This window comes from Biomphalaria glabrata, chromosome 8, assembly GCF_947242115.1.
Source record: "Biomphalaria glabrata chromosome 8, xgBioGlab47.1, whole genome shotgun sequence".
Taxonomy (NCBI): domain Eukaryota; kingdom Metazoa; phylum Mollusca; class Gastropoda; family Planorbidae; genus Biomphalaria; species Biomphalaria glabrata.
The window spans coordinates 46,433,592-46,444,190 of NC_074718.1; the positions used below are offsets into that span (position 1 = coordinate 46,433,592).

A 10,599-nucleotide genomic window follows, 5' to 3' on the forward strand; every position below is an offset into this window, starting at 1 on the left:
AATGTGAGTTCATTAATTTGTGTTTTTAACCCAACAGCTCCATCTTTTAGGTTTTGAAATGCTATCCAATTAAACAAAAGGAGGTAACTAATTTTTTTTTTAAATAATAATTAAATAAATAAATAAATAAGTAAATAATACAAACAAAATAAATAAATTACATAAATAGAAAAATATAGCTAGTTTTAAAATACTTCAAATATCAAAAGTATAAGTACACATTTTAAAAATATCTAATTTCACAAGTAGGCCTTATAAGCTACCCTATCTAGACTTTTATTTAAAATATTTTTAGAAAAACAAAAGACTATACAGATCTGGCTTAAGTTTTGTGTTTCGGTTCTAAACTAGCTCTTATTGTCTGAAAGTTTAAGAAACTATTGCTAGGGTCCTAAAAAAATACATCAGAATTAGGCTCCTATTGTAAAAACAATGCATCTTAAAGCAAAAGCTCTTGGGTTATAGTGTAAAAAAATATTTATTACCTTGATATGTAGATCACTAGATAAACTTTATGACAATAAAGTTGACAGTGGGGAATCAAGGCATCAGTGAAGAATCAGTGCACAATGATTGAGCCACTAACCTCCAGATCAGTAGCATGTAGAGTCTGTCTTGAAAAAAAAAAAACTTGAATGCTGAAGCAAATTTACAAATTGAAAGAAAAATGTCAATCTAAAAAAAAAAAAAAAAAAAAAAAAAGAAACAGTAATAGCCCTTGCCCAAGTGTATTAATATATATATATATATACTAGATATATTTTACCAGCGACCCGCGGGTCTTTATTTGCTTATTACTGTCGATATAGTGTTTTTAAAACATTTAAACGAAATAATAATGTAATAAATAAAGCGAATGTGTAAATGTAAAAATAGTATGAATGAAGCCATCAAATCAAAATAGCTAATCTACTTAAATCCATTTTTTCAAATTAAAACATTTGCTTGTAGGCCTACATATATTTGATTAAAATTTGAAATGAATAGACTTAATTTTGTATGTTCATGTGTTAAAGTATAAAGTAGATCTTGAGGTAGACAAAGATCTAGATCTAGACTAATCTAGAGTTAAAAATTGGCTTTTATAGAGTTCATTCTGTGCTGCGCATGCGTGAACTTTTTTCATGAATGAATATAGGCCTATCTCAACACGGCTACGCAGCTTTAGCGAACAGCGAACGAATGTATTAAAAAAATTTAAATGTTACTTTGATTAAAATATGAAATGAATGGACTATAATTAGTATGTTCATGTGTTAAAGCATAAAACTATCTTTGCAAAAAAAAGTTTTATCATCTTAGAGTTCAATAAGAGTTTTAGACCTAGGCATAGACTATAACGAACTAATGTAAAAATGATTTTGTAACACAAATTTGAAGGTTAATTTTATTAAATAATGAAATAAATAAACTATATTTTGTATTTTCATGTGTCAAAAAAAAAAAAAAATAAGTGCAAAGTTTAGTTCTAAAAATTAGATCTAGATCTAAATCCTTTCGATCTTTTCTCATGTCAACATTGTAAACATCGCCTAGATCCATAAAATACTATAGCTGTAATAGAGCTGGTCTTTTTTTTTTTTTTTTTGATGGTCTTAAGTTTGTTTTAGGGTCACAATACATACACTACGGTCTAAGTTGGTACCCAAGGAACATTTCTGCCAAGTTTTATCAAGTTTTTATTTCTATACTGGAACATACATACATACATACGCCAAACATTCTGCTTTATATAATATATATATATATATATTAATAAAATATCAACCTTACAAATCAGAAGGTAAGTTATTATAAAAATGTATGCACCATTCAAACAGTAAATGTGAAGCAGCTCTTGTGTGGTTGCAACTACACCACCTTATTAAAAGTTCACATTTTGGTCCTAATTTGTTAACTTTAGAAGAAAACATGTAGCTTATAAACCTAAAACTAGAGCAATGTTTGAAAATTTGCTGGCCAAACAACCCATGGTTAACCAATGGCCATAGAAACAGTTGAGCTTGACACTATCTGACCCATGATCACTTGGTCTGAAACGAGTACTCTAAAACTAGTACTCTAAAACTAACATTTTATGTTTTTATAACAGATTTTTAAATGCTTTTAAAATTTTTTTTTTTTTACTTTGCTTTAAGATATTTAACTGGTACACTAGAATTCAACTCATCTATTGTTCTTAGAGAATTAACTAAGTAAAATTGGACACAAACTTGATCTCCTTGGCCTGACATATCCAGACTCATGACAGTAAAGTGGGTCACTACCAATGCAAGAAAGGTGTACACACTGTTTGGCAGAGTGACTTGGCAATGAAGACTTGTGTATCATAGGGGTGCACTGCTGATAGCTGATACCCTGAAAACAGTTTGTGATTACATAATCTTATTTGATTGACCTAAATGTGGTAAATTAATAAATGCCTTTTAATATTATATTAGTTATGATGATGCATTGTCCAAGGCTAAGTAATGCATCAAATAACAAAGATAGTTATCTAACAAAATAAATACCTATAGCTTTTAATATTTTCTTCTTTTGTAAAATTTGTTTGGTGAATGAAAATAAAACTTTGTACTCACTGTGTAGCCATCTTCATAGTCTTGAGAAATGAGACAGACCATTAGACATTTGTTGATATGCAGTTCAGGGTTATGTTAACCAAATCTAAGGCTTGACCAAAACACAGAAAATAGTTTAGAATAATGTTTAAAAAATTTGAATAAATTGTTTCAGAATTAACTGTTGAAGAAAAAAAATGTCTTACTTTGGCTTTGAAAGCTTTAATTCATACAAATGCCAAAGAGAAAACTGTAATCATCTGATAGCAGATTACCAAGGAATAGTAGTTGCTTGGATAGGATGACAAATTGGTACTGTTGGCAACAGAATGTTTGCTTGTTAAGATTCTGAAATATGGAAACATCATATACTGAATTAGAATCTCTCTTAAAATACACTATCTCATGATATTAAAATAACATTGTTATATAATAATAGTAAAATAATTAATTTAATTTCCATTATCTTTTTTGTAAAATGTGATTTGAATGAAATTAAAACTTTGTACTCACAGTGTAGCCATCTTCATAGTGTTAAGAGATGAACCAGACAAACCATCAAACATTTGTTGATATGTAGTACAGGAATATGCTAAGCAAATCTGAAGCTTGACCAAAAACACAGAAAAATGTATAACAAGTTATTTTTAACATGCAATGATAAATTATTTTAGAATTAGCAGTTAAAGAAAAGAAAAAATTAAGTCTTACTTTGGCTTTGAAAGCTTTAATTCATAAAAATGCCAAAGAGATAACTGTCATCTGATAGCAGATTACCAAGGAATATTTGTTGCTATCTCATGATATTTAAAATAACATTGTTTCTATGAAAACAATAGTTAAGCCTATAAGTATTGCATGGTTTGACTATGTTAAATAAGATATGAAGGAAAAATACTTGCCCTATAATTAGACTTCCCATGATGTTTACTTCTAGTTTCAATTTCTTCATTCATATATTTACCTGACCTGTCTGTTTACAGCTTTGGCTTTTATCTTCCAGGCTAGTAGTTGATTAGTAATCAATACTCAACATCTTGAACTGATTAAAAAAACAACTACAAGGTAAATAAATAATTGTATAATTACACATTAAGATGCAATTATTATCATTTGAATTCAACTAGATATCAAGTAGCTGAGCATTTAAACAAATAAATGGCATCTAATAAAAAATTGCTATTCAAAAGTCTTAGTGAAGATACTGGGATTTTGACTAAGCTTCATAATGAGATAATCCCCAATTGGATCTAGCTCTTTAAATGTTAAAGTGAAGAAAATTTATTAAAGTTGTTATGTATACATTTAAAACTAATTACCATAAGGCTAAGAGATAACAGAAAACAAATATTCTTAAATTGTTAGGAAAATATTTAAAACATTTTCAATTAGCATGCAAAAAAAAAATTTAAAAAAATGCAATTAAAATATACAAATACATAGAAAAAAAATATACTTGCTTTGATAGATCTGTAGTAAGAAACTGGTTCTTATTTAACATACATGAAAAGAAATGAATTAAATTAAAGTAGTTAAATGTAACATTGGAAAGAACCACTTGCCTTAAAAAGAGAAATATGGTACAAGCTTGCTACAATTCTGATTATAGGTGCTTTTTATTTCTCAGATGTCTCTTAGTCATAGTTCTCATAATCTAGATCCCATTTCTAGATCACTTGGCTGTAAACTGCATTTGGAACTGAAAATGTTATAAAATATGAGAATATGGATGTTATGACTGCAAAGAGAAAGAGTTTATTTTGAAGATATTGACTTTATTACCAAATTAGTAAGGCTAAACATGAGTTTACCTATCTCATAAATAATACATCAATCATAATCAGGCTTTTCTAATATGCATATATTTAAAACTAGTTTCCAAAAACTAAGATAACAGAAAAATATACAAAGTGTTATGTTAATATTAAAAACAAGTTTAATTAGCATGCAGTACAAAGTCAAAAAAACTATACTATTACTTACTGTGCTGCTCAATATCTATATATACCAATTGCCTGCCTATTCTTTATTAAGCAAGCATCAAAAGAAACAAAAGAAGTCTAAATTACATAAATTATAGCATTTGAAACAATGTTTTTGGAAAAAAAAAAACTTGATCATCTTATCTTCACTACTTTCCATCACAACACCCTCACCTGTTCCTTTGTTGAACTGCTGGGGCACCACACACAATCTGTCAACTGTCCTTCACTTCACTCACAAGGCTGTACACCTTAATATCTCGATCTTAACATTTTTAATGTGATATCAAGCTTGTGTTGAAACTTTGGCTGCTAACAAAAAAAAAGTTTGAATTCATTATTTCGAGATGCACATCAAGCATTATGAAATTCAACCCTAACCCTAACCCTAACCCCAAACCATTAGATCTAACGTAAGGATTTGAATTAGAGGACATTTTTTATTTTTTATTTTTTTCTAAGCTTTAAACTGCTCTCGCATGGATGGCTGCCTGGTCAAGTGGTTTGCACGCTGGACTGTCGTTCGGATTTATCGACGGTCGAGGGTTCAAACTCTACCCGCTCCCATTTTTTACAAGCACAAAAAAAGAAAAAAAAATTTTTATTGTTTTTTTATTTATTTTTTTTTATTATTTTTTTTTTAATTTAAACAAAAAAAAATAATAAAAAAAAATAAAACTACAAAAAAAAAATTAAAAAAATATATTTTTTTAAAAGTTTGGGAACCACTGGTCTACAGTGAAGTCAGTCCCGGGATAGTGAATTACCCATTCAAGCCCATTGCATTAATAATAGATCTTTACTTGTAATTGATATGTAGCCATTCATTATAAATAGTTTTAAATTAAACCATTAGATCTAACGTAAGGATTTGAATTAGAGGACATTTTTTATTTTTTTTCTAAGCTTTGAACTGCCTCGTACATGGATGGCTGCCTGGTCAAGTGGTTTGCACGCTGGACTGTCGTTCGGATTTATCTAAGCTTTGAACTGCCTCGTACATGGATGGCTGCCTGGTCAAGTGGTTTGCACGCTGGACTGTCGTTCGGATTTATCGACGGTCGAGGGTTCAAACTCTACCCGCTCCCATTTTTTACAAGCACAAAAAAAGAAAAAAAAATTATGCATATATTTTTAATTACAAAATGTTCTATAAAATCCGAAAATTATTCTTTAAATGTTATATAAACATTGAAAATATATTCTCAAATTGCATGCAAAAAAAAAACAACAACAGAATATAACTGAAACATTAAAAAAAACAAAAAAAAACTTGCTAGATCAGTAGTTCCACAGCTTTCCTGTTCCTAATTAGCATACTTCAAATGTAAGAATGAAATTAAATGAAAAATGCCTAAATCACAATGAATGGATTACTTGCCTTAAATAACACTTTGTAGCATAACACTTTACACATGTTTTAACTTCTGACCAGTTCCTCACAAGTGATGGTTCTAATCATCTGTTAACTAGACATTGATCAGAAAATGTTCCAAAATTTAATTATGATAATGAATATATAAAACATTGGACTATGAAATCAGAGTTGTTAAGTTTTTTTGAAGATAAAATTTCAACTTAACTATTAAAAATAGATCTATAAAAACTATATGAAGCTAAATGAGTTATTAATTAACATAATTAAATAATTTCAATTAAAAACATGCTCAATTTGCATGCAATAACACAAAAGATAAAGCAACACAAAAAAAAAAAAGAATGAAACTTACAGATATTTGCTTTGCTAAATCAGTGGTTTAATAGCTTGCTCTTGCTTATTAAGAAAATTTTATGACACAATGACATTAAATTCAAAATTGTTAAATTCTACCTTTGTCAATGACTTCTTGCCTTAAAGAATGCCAGCGTCCTTGATACACCAAATTTTTTAGCCTTTTTATTTACTGTCTGCTTCTCAGAGGTAATAATTTCTGGCAATCTGTATGATGTTCCCTTTTTATATTACAAAGAAGAGATCTGTGTTTTGATCTGAAAAAAAAAGTTAAAAACTATTTATTACAACACTCCTGTTTAAAATATAAATGGTTGCTAAATTTTTTAAACACTATTATTATAGCTTTTATATAGCGCTACTTTCATGCCTATAGCATGCTCAGAGCGCTTTGGTCCAATCTTATTTGTGGACCAGTGGGGGGGAGGGGGTATCCAGGAATTGGTTTTCCGTGCTGCCTTTAGGCGCTCAGTAAACGCAACTCTGCCCGAGTCGGGTGTCGAACCTCGAGCCCCCTTCTAGGTAGCCAAGACAAGCCAAGTTCAAGCGCACTTAGCCTCTCGACCACGCTTCCCACTAGATCTAAGTTATATTTCTAGAATAATAAGGCACCATCTTTAATACAAAGGACTGTGAAGGTTATGAATAAGCAAACAGTCTTTAATACAAAGATTATGGATGAGTGAAACCATCTTTAATACAAAGATTATGGATGAGTGACACCATCTTTAATACAAAGATTATGGATGAGTGACACCATCTTTAATACAAAGATTATGGATGAGTGACACCATCTTTAATACAAAGATTATGGATGAGTAGGCCTGCAGTTTTTCACATGGCTATGCAGACCAAGTTGTCAATGCATATTTTGACACAAATGAACAACTTAAGACCTAAAATTTAAACTAAGTAACTAGTTATGTTATTAAGGCAACATTTTCTTTTCGCAAATATGATAAGTACAAAGTAAGACCAGGCCTAGGATACATTTGATACAGGTAACAATAACACAACAGTAGTTAGATGTTTACTAGATCTAGAATTCTCTCTCTCTCTCTACTTTATATATTAAAGTAAAGTTCCCCTTTCAGACCTTGTGGTCTATAGGGCAGATGATGTAAAGGTCATCTGATTCTGTGGCCTACGGTTAACGAGGGTGTCATGTGGCCAGCACAACGAACAACCGCCTTTACTTTTCCCCAACTAATGTCAGGTACCCATTAGAGCTGGGTGGACTCAGAGGCGCCCAAGGATCCTGATAGAAAAATCCCAGCCTTCACCGGGATTCGAACCCGGGACCCCAGGTTCAGAAGCCAAGCGCTTTACTGCTCAGCCACCGTGCCTCCATATAATATATTATAGCTTTTATATAGCGCTACTTTCATGCCTATAGCATGCTCAGATTATATATATATATATACTATATATAGAGATCTTTAGCCTAGAAATATATAGTAATAAATATGTAGATCTAGGCTTATAGACCACTAGAATCTCAATCTAGATTAGATCTAGATCTATCTAGACTTCCTAGATTCTAAGAGTCTCTAGATCTAGATACAGATGAGCCGGTTATCGTGATGTAAGCAAATTTACTTTATCTAAAAGACCAATATTCCCTATATGAGTGAATAGTCTATATCTATATTAAAGTCTATAGCCTATACATCTCTAGAATCTAGACATAAATTAATCATGTTATAAAATCTTTGACAGAATTACCATTCATAAAGTTGATTAAGAGTTAGTTGCCAAAGCAAGTAAATATTGACTAGATAATAAGATGGCATTACTAAATTTAAATTAGATCTAGAAGACACTGCAAACAAACCTGGAACCGAAGATTAGACACAAGGGACATAACGAGGTAGGCAATAGATAGGATTAGCCTCATAGGAGCGTCCCATTTCATTTGAATGCTGGCAACACACTGAGCTCTATTCACTTCGACCGCACGTGACCAATAGGCTTCTGTGTCAAAACTTGACCGAGATTAGGTCTAATAGATTGGGATTGGCCAGTTTATCCGAGACATGTGCATTTGTTACATCCGGAACTAGATAGACCCACACTTCGACGTTTAGTTGCTATGACACAATAGATCGCTTAAATTACTCTGACCCGTGACCCCTCAATACACATACACACAATATACTAACCAGTGGTCGGCAAACTCGTCATCCAAAAGAGAGCAATATAAACAATACAAAATTGAAGTTTGATCAGAGTTAGTAGCCCTGGAGACACTTTTATTTGAAATAATTAGGATTTAAAGTACAATCTCGCGACTACCGTTACCTTTGTCTTAGGTTGGGGGGGCCTTCATCAAATTAAACTTAGTATTATACCAGGGCCGGATTTACCTATAGGCAACACATGTTAGAACTATAACTTCCTCACAAGCTACGGTCTGCGGGCAATTTCTGTGCACGGACCAAAGGTTTGGAACTCACTCCCCATTGATCTCAGACAGACATGCTACACTAAATTCAAGAAGAACATTAATAAGACATATCTGTTTAAAACTTTTTATTTAGATTAGTTTGTCATTTTAGCTCTCCTGTTTATGTTTGTAATGGCCTTGAGCCTACATTTTTTGTTTGTTAACTGCTCGAGTCGGGTGTCGAACCTCGAGCCCCTTTTATAGGTGGCCAAGCAAAGTTAAGTTCAAGCGTTCTTAGTCTCTCGACCACGCTTCCCAGATGTGCCGACAAATTCGATGGTTAGATTACACAAAAGATTGCGTAATAACATGTCCTTTTTTTCACTAAATTATTATGTTTGTTTGTAAAATGTTTTACATGTTTCGGATGTTCATTCAGAGTTGAAGATAATTTACTTCCTAGTCCAAACCGTCCTCAGGACGACGGGAGAGGGGAGCGGGCTGGGTTTGAACCCGGGACCATCGCGAACGACAGTCCAGCGCGCATACCGCACGACCATCCTCGTAAATAATCCCCCATCGTAAATAATTAATAACCATTCCATCAAATATTGACTATGTTTATGACGTTGTTGATCTTTTTTAAATTAGCATTACATGTTCGTAATAAAAATAAAAGAGCTGTCATCTACAGATCGTTCGTTATCTCTGCACAGTGAATAGTGAATAATAAGTTGTTTTTTTTAATCGGTAAAAATCGAAGCTTAAAATGTTTCTCTCTATAACCAACGAACTTTGTCATAGAGCAGAATATCTGCATCATAGATACACACACACTCTCTCTCTCGCTCTACTTCAATTAAAAATTCTTAAAATGTGCGAAGATAAAGATCACTAGATAAAATTCAAGTAGGCCTACTTTGCGAATTTCGGGAATTGTTTGCGCACTTAGTGATCCCTAATTAAAAAATCTCGTGATATATTTTTTTCTTTCAAAATTGAGACAAATCACAGACCTATAGGCCTTTATATTAACACCAATTTCTTCCACCTTTCTACTGTTGAAATGTAAACTCTTATTTTTCCTACTGGAATTAATTTTTTTAAGCACTTGGTTATAAAATTTGCTAAATCTACCTCACGTATTAATCATTCAATTGGAAATTAATCCCAAAATTATTCTATTATATATGAGTATTGTGTATTGGAATGATTGCATGCCAAATGCGATCTTTAAATTAAGCGTAATGAAGGATGGCGTAACAGAGACCCCCCCCCCTCTCCCCCAGGCGCTATAAAGATCAAATCGCCATTTTGATCGAGGTGACAGAGAAAAACAACTGCCAGAAAAGAATACATTTGATTAGAGTAGCACAATGATCAAAATCACTCAGAAGGTTAAAAAGTAAAGTAGCTATACTACATAACACTAGCTGTACCATAATTTACAAACACGAAAGGTCATCTGTCTTCATCGAGAAGTCCATACAAGTCTAACTTTTAAAACGCTGGTTGTGAAGTCAATAGAAGTCTAATTTATAAAACGCTGGTTGTGAAGTCTATAGAAGTCTAATTTATAAAACGCTGGTTGTGAAGTCAATAGAAGTCTAATTTATAAAACGCTGGTTGTGAAGTCAATAGAAGTCTAATTTATAAAACGCTGGTTGTGAAGTCTATAGAAGTCTAACTGCTAAAGTGCTGGTTGTTAGGGTGTATGTGTTCCGTGTGTGAATGGTGTTCGCATTTGCATCTATATTGTTATTGTTACAGTAGTTACTTGAGGTGGTCAAAGACAAAGACAGTTCTAGACAAACAATTTCCATTTGATTGTATCAATAAAAATTATCTTGTCTGAAAGTTTTCTGAAAACAAAATAAAATACTCAGAAAGACAGCAGGGTAGAGCACATTACTTGTTCCACGTGCTAGGACAAATGTG

General features: G+C 31.9%; 2 long non-coding RNA genes across 11 annotated transcripts in view; both read right to left on the reverse strand.

The window, feature by feature from the left end:
* The window catches only part of LOC129927655 (uncharacterized), a 46,618-nt gene extending 43,016 nt beyond the window's left edge, over positions 1–3,602 (reverse strand). For 6 of the 10 annotated variants that reach the window (XR_008779292.1, XR_008779289.1, XR_008779288.1 and 3 more), the window contains exons 1-5: positions 3,075–3,602; positions 2,768–2,909; positions 2,583–2,673; positions 2,214–2,358; positions 486–614 (exon numbers count right to left, since the gene is read on the reverse strand). This is a non-coding gene — a long non-coding RNA (uncharacterized LOC129927655). Of the gene's footprint in view, positions 1–485; positions 615–2,213; positions 2,359–2,513; positions 2,674–2,767; positions 2,910–3,074 lie in introns of all 10 variants that reach the window. The other 4 variants (XR_008779291.1, XR_008779290.1, XR_008779293.1 and 1 more) reach the window with 4 other exon arrangements.
* A 2,318-nt stretch (positions 3,603–5,920) lies between these two features.
* On the reverse strand, positions 5,921–8,765 carry LOC129927656 (uncharacterized). The gene is made up of 3 exons (XR_008779296.1): positions 8,110–8,765; positions 6,375–6,532; positions 5,921–6,012 (listed from the first exon to the last, which is right to left on the reverse strand). It is a non-coding gene; the product is annotated as an uncharacterized LOC129927656 (long non-coding RNA).
* Between the last annotated feature and the right edge of the window lie 1,834 nt (positions 8,766–10,599).